This window comes from Salvelinus sp. IW2-2015, linkage group LG32 (genome assembly GCF_002910315.2).
Source record: "Salvelinus sp. IW2-2015 linkage group LG32, ASM291031v2, whole genome shotgun sequence".
NCBI lineage: Eukaryota > Metazoa > Chordata > Actinopteri > Salmoniformes > Salmonidae > Salvelinus > Salvelinus sp. IW2-2015.
In genome coordinates, this window is record NC_036871.1 from 30,466,597 (window position 1) to 30,478,116 (window position 11,520).

Sequence of the window (11,520 nt, forward strand, 5' to 3'; positions counted from 1 at the left end):
TTTGGAGAATATTTAGAGGTGGAAACTTTCCATGGGAATTAACAGGAATTAATGGGAGCATATGGGAATTAATATTAATACCATTTAAATGTAGATGTTTTTTACATTGGATATATTTACCATATCATACGGAGACAGAAACATTTGACCTTATCATAAGTAGACATAATTGCAAATGATAAAATCCTTCCAATATACACTGCTCAAAAAAATAAAGGGAACACTTAAACAACACAATGTAACTCCAAGTCAATCACACTTCTGTGAAATCAAACTGCTCCACTTAGGAAGCAACACTGATTGACAAAAATTTCACATGCTGTTGGCAAATGGAATAGACAACAGATGGAAATTATAGGCAATTAGCAAGACCCCCAATAAAGGAGTGGTTCTGCAGGTGGTGACCACAGACCACTTCTCAGTTCCTATGCTTCCTGGCTGATGTTTGGTCACTTTTGAATGCTGGCGGTGCTTTCACTCTAGTGGTAGCATGAGACGGAGTCTACAACCCACACAAGGGCTCAGGTAGTGCAGCTCATCCAGGATGGCACATCAATGTGAGCTGTTGGCAAGAAGGTTTGCTGTGTCTGTCAGCGTAGTGTCCAGAAGCATGGAGGTGCTACCAGGAGACAGGCCAGTACATCAGGAGACGTGGAGGAGGCCGTAGGAGGGCAACAACCCAGCAGCAGGACCGCTACCTCCGCCTTGATGTGCAAGTAGGACGCCACGCAAGCCCTGCCTCATGCATGCAGAGCCACAAATGTGCATGTGTCTGCTCAAACGTCAGAAACAAACTCCATGAGGGTGGTATGAGGCCCGACGTCCACAGGTGGGGTTGTGCTTACATCCCAACACCGTGCAGGAAGTTTGGCAAATTTGCCAGAGAACACCAAGATTGGCAAATTTGCCACTGGCGCCCTGTGCTCTTCACAGATGAAAGCAGGTTCACACTGAGCACATGTGACAGACGTGACAGTCTGGAGACGCCGTGGAGAATGTTCTGCTGGCTGCAACATCCTCTAGCATGACCGGTTTGGCGGTGGGTCAGTCATGGTGTGAGTGGCATTTCTTGGGGGGCCGCACAGCCCTACATGGGCTCGCCAGAGGTAGCCTGACTGCCATTAGATACCGAGATGAGATCCTCAGACCCCTTGTGAGACCACATGCTGGTGCGGTTGGCCCTGGGTTCCTCCTAATGCAAGACAATGCAGACCTCATGTGGCTGGAGTGTGTCAGCAGTTCCTGCAAGAGGAAGGCATTGATGCAATGGACTGGCCGCCCGTTCCCCAGAACTGAATCCAATTGAGCACATCTGGGACATGTCTCGCTCATCCACCAACGCCACGTTGCACCACAGACTGTCCAGGAGTTGGCGGATGCTTTAGTCCAGGTCTGGGAGGAGATGCCTCAGGAGACCATCCGCCACCTCATCAGGAGCATGCCCAGCATTGTAGGGAGGTCATACAGGCACGTGGAGGCCACACACACTACTGAGCCTCATTTTGACTTGTTTTAAGGACATTACATCAAAGTTGGATCAGCCTGTAGTGTGGTTTTCCACTTTAATTTTGAGTGTGACTCCAAATCCAGACCTCCATGAGTTGATAAATTTGATTTCCATTGATAATTTTTGTGTGATTTTGTTGTCAGCACATTCAACTATGTAAAGAAAAAAGTATTTAATAAGAATATTTCATTCATTCAGATCTAGGATGTGTTATTTTAGTGTTCCCTGTATTTTTTCGAGCAGTGTATATATTTTTTTAAACTATTTAGTTACGAATTTAACTTAAATTAAATGAGTTGACTCTTKACATGAGATGATTTCACTGAACAACAAAAGAAAGGGAATATTGAATGATCCCCAAGGATCCATCGCATCTCCCAAAAATGTTTTCCACATACATCTGTAAAACGATAGTCTAGAAACTAAAGCTTTGGTTGTCTTCCTCTCAGGCTTCCATGTCTTCTCCCTGGACCTCCTCAATGTCCACCTCTTGAACATCAGACTGAGGCTTCATCTTCACTGTCACTTTCCAACCTTGTTGAGGATGGCTCGTTGTCAGTCTCAAAAAGGCAAAAATTTGCACGGATGCCCATCAATTTTTCAACCCTTGTATTGGTCAGCCTGATGCATGCTTTGGTGGGTGTGTTACCAAACAAGGACCAGTTGCGCTCTGAGGTGGCTGATGTTGGTGGGATTTGGAGGATGATGGAGGCAACAGGGGAAACAGCCTCAGATCCACAAAGTCCCTTCCACCAGGTGGCTGATGAGATATGTTGGCACGACTGCCATATTGCATCGACATCCCAAAGCTCTTGCTTGGAAGTGTACTTCGCCAGACTGCCAAGAACCTTGCCCTCATCCAGGCCAAGGTGGTGGAACACGGTAGTGATGACACCATAGGCCTTGTTGATCTCTGCACCAGATCTCTAATCTTGCCAGCATACTTGGGGTCCAACATGTACGCTGTGGCGGGTATGGGCTTCAAGCAGAAGTCTTCACACTTTTTGATGTATTTCAGAACTGCAGTTTCCTCTGCTTGGAGCAACAGTGAAGTGGGCAGGGCATTACCGATTTCTTCTCTTACATCTGCAAGCAGAGTCTGAACATCAGACAGGATGGCATTGTCTCCCTCAATCTGTGCAATGACTACTGCTATAGGTTTCAGGAGTTTCAGGCTGCTTACCACTCTCTCCCAAAATACATCATCCAGGAGGATCCTCTTGATGGGGCTGTCCATATCGGCAGACTGTGATATGGCCATTTCTTGGAGAGACTCCTTCCCCTCCAGGAGACTGTCAAACATGACAACACCACCCCAACAGGTGTTGCTGGGCAGTTTCAATGTGGTGCTCTTATTCTTCTCACTTTGCTTGGTGAGGTAGATTTCACATATCTAACCATTTTCTTGGCTCTCTTGTCGAATGTATCCATTGTTTTCAGTGCCATGATGTCCTTGAGGAGCAGATTCAATGCATGAACAGCACAGCCAATTGGTGTGATGTGAGGGTAGGACTCCTCCACTTTAGACCAAGCAACCTTCATGTTCGCAGCATTGTCTGTCACCAGTGCAAATACCTCCTGTGGTCCAAGGTCATTGATGACTGCCTTCAGCTCACCTGCAATGTAGAGACCAGTGTGTCTGTTGTCCCTTGTGTCTGTGCTCTTGTAGAATACTATTTGAGGGGTGGAAATTATGTAGTTAATTATTCCTTGCCCACAAACATTCGACCACCCATCAGAGATGATTGCAATTCAGTCTGCTTTCTCTATGATTTGCTTGACTTTCACTTGAACTCTGTATCCAGCAAGTGAGTAGATAAAGCATGTCTGGTTGGAGGGGTGTATGCTGGGCAAAGAACATTCAGAAATCTCTTCAAATACACATTGCCTGTGAGCATCAGAMGTGAACCAGTTGCATACACAGCTCGAGCAAGACATTCATCAGCATTTCTCTGACTACGTTACTCCATTGAGTAAAAAAAAAAATTGGATTCCAGGAGGACCATGAGCTGTTTCTATCGATAAGGTCTTAGATTCATAATTTTAACCTCGAATAGAAGAGAGTGACTTTTGTCAGAGGTTGCTTGTTGTGAGCAGTGAGGGAATTTTATACACTTGGCCAGATGATTCTGCATCTTTGTTGCATTCTTCACATATGATTTGGCACTGCATTTGCAAATGTACACAGCTTTTCCTTCTACATTAGCTGCAGTGAAATGTCTCCACACATCAGATAGTGCCCATGGCATTTTCCTGTAAAGATTAMAAKAAATATTTATWAAAAAAAGAAACACCACAATTCCATTTACAGATAAATAGTTAAGCAGTTAGATTAAACATCTCCTTTGTAAGATATACCTTTTTTAAATGAAACATGTATGGAAACAGGTGAATTAACACTCCTCAGTTAGGAGGCTCAAGCAAGCTAAAACCCACATGGTAGCAAAAACTAACTAGCTGAAATTGTTAAGTTAGAAATTATTTAAACACAATTTTCTGTAGGCTACTATTTACTAGTTAACAAAAAACCATGTATGTCATATAAAATATATTCACCTCACCCAGTATTGTAATCAAAACTTACCAGAAAGCATGAGGTCCTTGGCTCAGACCATGTAGTAGTGTGGGCTCAATAGCATCTCATTAGTGTGCAAGATCTTGACAATCAGCTGTACCATGGATGGAAGAGTGCACTGTGCATGCAGAGGGTTGCAATTCCATTGAATTGGGGATAGTTCAACCAAAAATATGCCACAAGACCTAGAATTGCCTTATGTGTATCACACAAAGAAGGTTCACTGTTGTAAGCTAACTTTTTTGGTGAATTTAAGCAAAATTCCCCAAATTCCTGGGCTTAACTTCCCATGGAAAACCCGGAAAGTTTCCAACCCTTTGCAACCCTAGTGCTGAGCCATCACATTTAGCCCAGTCCATCCCAGGGCTGGGCAAAATAATCACATAGTGTCATCTCTATCATCATGAAAAAGGTAACATAAAATTATTATTTTTAAACTTTTATTTAACTAGGCAAATCAGTTAAGAACAAATTCTTATTTACAATGACAGCCTACCAGGGAACAGTGGGTTAACTGCCTTGTTCGGGGTCAGAGCAACAGCTTTTTACCTTGTCAGCTCTGGAATTTGATCCAGAAACCTTTCAGATTACTGGCACAACGCTCTAACCCAGGCCTGGGCAACTCSAGTCTTTGGGTCCTGATTGGTGTCCCACTTTTGCCTCAGCCCCAGCTAACACACCTGTGTCCAATAATCAACTWATCACGATCGTCAGTTAGAAATGCTATTAGTTTAAATCAGGTGTGTTTGCTAGGGATGGTGGGAAAGTGTGACACCAATCAGGCCCCAAAGTAACACATACTAGAACAATTATCATACAGGTATAGATATTAAAAAGGGTAACTACAATAGAAGAGAATATAACTTAATATAATAAACTTCTTTGTCCAGATTTTCTGAGCTGCACTCTAGGACAGAACATAACAGCCAACATATAAAAATATCTTAAAATAAATACTTTAAATACGTGTTTGACTTCAGTTTCCAACATTAAATAGCCTAAAAAAGAAAGGAATTGAAAATAAAATAATCCCTGTAAAAATGAATGTAGACAGGGTGGTACTTGGCTTGAATGGAACATTGGGAGACATTCCTCGCATAGTTTTGGAACAATTCACCCCATAGTCAGATCTCTTTCAGATATAAAAAATGAGAGGCTACACCAGCGAAACAGCAGACTATATATACCTTGTAATTCACGCTGTAGTTAAGCCTACATTGCGTGCTCCGTGTCTGGAATAATCAATCTAAAGGAGCCTTTTTCTTTACTAAGGAAGATAAGAAGACTATTTCAATAGATATGAATATGTTGATGCTTTCCTTTGTTGTTTTCCTTTATGGGAGTTTTACTTCGGTAAGAAAATATATATTAATTAATCATAGCCTACAATAAAATCCTTGATTGTCAAAGCCGAGGGTGGGTGACGGTGATTAGTTCAGATAGTCCTCACTCCATCTCACAGTACAATATTTGTAGAATAAATAACATAAACGAAGTGAATATTTGTAGAAGAAATAACAAATTAAGTGAACATTTATTTATCTTAWAACATGTTTTTGTTATTTTAGGTATCTGCATCTTGTCCCTCCGAATGTTCGTGTCCTCTTGAGTTAGCCAGGTGCGCTCCAGGAATCAGCCTCGTGCCAGATGGGTGTGGATGCTGCAAGACTTGCACGAGGCAGCTCAATGAGGACTGCAGCAAGACTGAGCCATGCGACCACCTCAAGGGACTGGAGTGCAACTTTGGGGCTYGTTATGGCACAGCTAAAGGCATCTGTCGAGGTATGATTGGGGCGGCAGGTAGCCTAGTGGTTAGAGTGTTGGGCCAGTAACCGAAAGGTTGCTAGATCGAATTCCAGAGGTGACAAAGTAAAAATCTGTCGTTCTCAACAAGGCAGTTAACCCACTTCCATGGTAGGCCTTCATTGTAAATAAGAATTTGTTAACTGACTTGCCTGGTTAAATAAAAAAAATGATACAAGTGTATTGGAAATACTGATACCCTGCTGTGGTCACTGTAACTTCTACAAATAAGTACAGACTCCAATGGGTTTGGCTGTAGGAATGTACAGTTATGAACTTGTTTATTACAAATGAGGAATTATGCTTTTGGTTTATTTACAGCTCATTCTATATAATTAGAATATTACACTTGACTCACATTGTAACAGTCTCCCTGTCTGCTTCTCCAAACAGCCAAATCAGATGGAAGACCCTGTGAGTACAACAGCAAGATCTACCAGAATGGAGAGGGCTTCACTGCCAACTGCAAYCACCAGTGTACATGCATGGATGGTGCCTTAGGGTGTGTGTCCCTGTGCCCCCAGCAGCTCTCCCTGTCCAAACTGGGCTGTGCCATATCCAAGCTGGTCAAAGTGCCCGGTCGCTGCTGTGAGGAGCTGGTCTGCCCTGAGGAGAAGYGGAAAGCCTCYGTGGACAAGGTCAGCAAAGYTGGCCGCAAGGATAAACATTCTGATGATGACTTCACAAAGAGAAACYAACTGGTGTCTTTCATCAGAGGAGGACTCAAGTCTTTAGCTGGTGAGTCAATGGAACTCTGTTTATTCCAATGGTTCAGTTTGTGAAATTATTGAGCTCCAATTGATGTAAAGCCTCGGTATACATCCAGACAGGGAGTTTAAATSGAAAAGCTATTTATTATCCCCATCTGTATGTACAGTGTATGTAGATTTGAACTCATGTCCAAGTTTTGTGAGACCCATCCAATGCACATTGACTAATCGTCTCACCATCTTTTCCCCACAGCTTTCAGGAGTAAGCCTGTGTGTGTGGCTCAGACCACAGCCTGGTCCCCCTGCTCTAAGTCCTGTGGTACAGGAGTTTCCTCCAGGGTCACCAACAACAGCCAGTGCAAGCTGGTGAAGGTGACTCGTCTCTGTGAGGTKCGCCCATGCTCCCAGTCATCCTACTCATTTCTGAAGGTATGCGTCTATACATTATACGGTAATTTTTCAGATGCTTTTATCCAAAATTACTTCTAKAGATATATTGAGTATATGTGGGAATCGAACCGGCAGGAGCAATGCTGATATCACAGTGATGAAACGCATGCATGTCCAGTACATCAATATTTTGTTTCATGTTCTTGTTCTCCTCTCACCAACAGAAGGGTAAGAAGTGTAGTCGCATTGCGAAGGCCAGCCGTCCAGTGACGCTGACCTATGCAGGCTGCAGTAGCGTGAAGAAGTTCCACTCCAGGTACTGTGGTTCTTGCCTGGACGGGCGCTGCTGCACCCCTCAGCAGACCCAGACTGTGGCCGTTCTCTTCGGCTGTGAGGACGGACACTTTAAGCAAGGACGTCATGGTCATAGAGTCCTGTTCATGTGACTAACTGTTCCCATAACAACGAGAAGCTCTCTGGTCTCCAATGATATRCGCAAATCCAGAGACTGAGGGGAAGGTTTAGGGTTCCACACCCTGTCTGTAAACTAGGATTACAAAGGGGTGAGATGACGGGGAGTAAGGATAACTCCATATGTGCACTGCTATGCTGGAGACATTTATTTTGAGGATTTTTTAATGAATTGCTTCGTAATATTGGAGTTATTGGCTGCTTCGATATGGAGCGTTTTATGTTGTAATATTTCTGTTCAATGACAACTTGTTTTGTTTATTCAAACAAGYCATGAGATGCACTCAAGTTTTGTATGCATGTCTATCTTTTTGTGTTTATTTGTAAATATGAAAACATCTGCTTTGTGGCAGCTACTAGAATGATTTAATCATGAGTAGATTTGTGTCAAACATTGTTTTTAATATCACAACATTATTTGTATTTATTTCTAAAATCTTGACGTTTTCTTAAGATATGATAGGCGATATTGTCACGTTCTGACCTTTATTTCCTTTGTTTTGTCTTTATTTAGTATGGTCAGGGAGTGAGTTGGGGTGGGCAGTCTATGTTTGTATTTCTATGTTTTTCTATTTCTGTGTTTGGCCTGATATGGTTCTCAATCAGAGGCAGCTGTCAATCGTTGTCCCTGATTGGGAACCATATTTAGGTAGCCTGTTTTGTGTTGGGTTTTGTGGGTGTTTGTCTTCAGTCTTTGTGTGTCTGCACCAGATAGAACTGTTTCGGTTTTCATGTTTGTTGTTTTTTGTCTTTTATTAAACATGATGAACACTAATCACGCTGCGCTTTGGTACTCTCCTTCCACAGAAGAAAACCGTTACACATATTGGAAACTTATATTTTTGACCATTAGTTTTTTAAATATTATTAATAAAATGTATGTATTTATGGAACCTGATGCTCTGTTGTGAATGACTAGATATCACAGTATGGACAGTTGATATTTAACCTAGTTTTATTGGCATTGCTTTCTCTAGTTTAATCTATCCTCCGCCCATAGTTATAGAGTAAGGGATACCTGCTGTGTTTCTGGCTGACCCACTTCTGAGGGGATCTAGATTTGAATGGATGGCTCAAATGTGTATATATATATATAATCTAGTAGTTCATTGTGTTCGTGGATCACCTAATCCAGCTCCTACATGTCATTCAGTCTGCACAAACATCAACTCATAAGACCTCTAAATACACCCAAGTCTATTTTCATACAGTAAGTGTCTATAACCCGATCTGTGGGCCATGATCTGCAATGGTAGTGGAGATCTGTTAATGTTGTACATATATTAGAGGTTTTTACGTGTTTTTGATYAGTCATTGAGTTGTTGATTGGATATGTCTGGTTGTTTTTACCCACTTAGTTGCAGGACAGATGGTGGGTTGGCTTGTCTGTTTTGGCTAGCTAATGTTTGCATTTAAAAGATGCACCTGTCACCTGATATAGAGGTCCTGGATGGCAGGGAGCTCAGCCCCAGTGATGTACTTGGCTGTCCGCACTACCCTCTGTAGCGCCATGCGATTGAGGGCGGTGCATTTGCCATACAAAGCATGTTGTCTACCCTCACCACCTGGGGTCGGCCCATCAGGAAGTCCAGGATCCAGTTGCAAAGGGAGGTGTTCAGTCCCAGGGTTCTAAGCTTGGTGACGAGCTTGGAGTGGCCTATGGTGTTGAACGCTGAGCTGTAGTCAATGAACAGCATTCTCACATAGGTACTCTTTTTACCTACAGTACCAGTCAAAAGTTTTAGAACACCTACTCATTCAAGGGTTTTTCGTTATTTGTTCTATTTTTTACATTGTAGAATAATAGTGAAGACGTCAAAACTATGGAATAACACGTATGGAAGCATGTAGTYACCAAAAAAGTGTTAGACAAATCAACATATATTTTAAATTTGAGATTCTTCAAAGTAGCCACCCTTTGCCTTGATGACAGCTTTGCACACTCTTGGCATTCCCTCAACCAACTTCATGAGGTAGTCACCTGGAATGCATTTCAATTAACAGGTTTGTCTTGTTAAAAGTTAATTTGTGGAATTTATTTCCTTCTTAATACGTTTGAAACAATCAGTTGTGTTGTGACAAGGTAGGGGTGGTATACAGAAGATAGCCCCATTTGGTAAAAGACCAAGTCCATATTTAACTAGGCAAGTCAGTTAAGAACAAAATCTTATTTACAATGACAGCGTACCCTGCCCAAACCKTTCCCTAACCCTGACGARGCTGGGCCAATTGTGTGCCCCCATTTGTGCGCCACCCTATGGGACTCCCAATCACGGCCAGTTGTGATACAGCCCGGTATCAAACCAGGGTCTGTAGTGATGCCTCTAGCACTGCAATGCAATGCCTTATGTTGTGCGCCGCCATTTGTGCGCCGCCTTATGGTACTGCCGATCACGGCCAGTTGTGATACAGCCCGGTATCAAACCAGGGTRTGTAGTGATGCCTCTAGCACTGCGATGCATTGCCTTAGACCGCTGCACCACTCGGGAGCCAATAAGTGAAGAGAATAAGCAAAGAGAAATGACAGTCCGTCATTACTTGAAGACATGAAGGTCAGTCAATTCGAAAATTTCAAGAACTTTGAAAGTTTCTTCAAGTGCAGTCGCAAAAACCATCAAGTGCTATGATGAAACTGGAGGAATACTCCAGTTTCCTCTGCTGGAAACTGGAGTAACCTGCTGGAAACTGGAGTAACCATCCTCTGCTGCAGAGGATAAAGTCATTAGAGTTAACTGCACCTCAGATTGCAGCCCAAATAAATGCTTCACAGAGTTCAAGTAACAGACATCTCAACATCAACTGTTCAGAGGAGACTGGGTGAATCAAGCCTTTATGGTTGAATTGCTGCAAATAAACCACTACTAAAGGACACAAATAAGAAGAAGAGACTTGATTGGTCCAAAACACACGAGCAATAMACATTAGCCCGGTGGAAATCTGTCCTTTGATCTAATGAGTCCAAATTTGAGATTTTTGGTTCCAACCGCTGTGTCTTTATGAGATGATCTCCGCATGTGTGGTTCCCACGGTGACGCATGGAGGAGGTGGTGTGATGGTGTGGGGGTACTTTGCTGGTGACACTATCAGTGATTTATTTAGAATTCAAGGCACATTTAACCAGCATGGCTACCACAGTATTCTGCAGCGATACGCCATTCCATATGGTTTGCGCTTAGTGGGACTATCAATTGTTTTTCAACAGGACAATGACCCAACACACCTCCAGGCTGTGTAAGGGCTATTTGACCAAGAAGGATTGTGATGGAGTGCTGCATCAGATGACCTGGCCTACACAATCACCCGACCTCAACCCAATTGAGATGGTTAGGATGAGTTGAACTGCAGGTGAAGGAAAAGCAGCCAACAAGTGCTCAGCATATGTGGGAACTCCTTCAAGACTCCTTCAAGACATAACCAGCCTACAGATGTGAGTGCTATAGGTTGCTAATCATGTTGCAGGTAGCCTTAGAGTTCTTGGGAACGGAATGATGGAGGTCAGCTTGAGAGATGTGGGGATTACAGACTGGGACAAGGTTGAAAATGAATATGCCTGCCAGCTGTTCTGCACATGCTCTGAGAACACGCCCTGGAATACCGTCCTCGCGGCCTTACGAGTGTTAACCTGATTAAAAACATTACTGATTTAAAACATTGAGACCGTGTCTGTGCCTCGACCTAGGTTGGGCAAAACTAAACATGGCGGTGTTCGCCTTAGCAATCTACAATCTCATAAAGACCTCCTCCATTCCTGCCATTATTGAAAGAGATCGTGATACCGCACATCTCAAATAGAGCTACTTAATGTTAGATCCCTCACTTCAAAGGCAGTTATAGTCAATGAACTAATCACTGATCATAATCTTGATGTGATTGGCCTGACTGAAACATGGCTTAAGCCTGATGAATTTACTGTGTTAAATGAGGCCTCACCTCCTGGTTACACTAGTGACCATATCCCCAGTGCATCCCGCAAGGCGGAGTGTGTGTACAGTCGTCTCAAATAAAACTGTGAAGGACCTCGGCGTTACTCTGGACCCTGATCTCTCTTTTGACGAACATATCAA

At 43.0% G+C, this 11,520-nt stretch overlaps 1 pseudogene; it reads left to right on the plus strand.

Annotated features, from left to right (window-relative positions):
- The first annotated feature begins 2,277 nt into the window (after positions 1–2,277).
- Positions 2,278–7,817, plus strand: LOC111956407 (CCN family member 1-like; annotated as a pseudogene).
- The last annotated feature ends 3,703 nt before the right edge of the window (positions 7,818–11,520 follow it).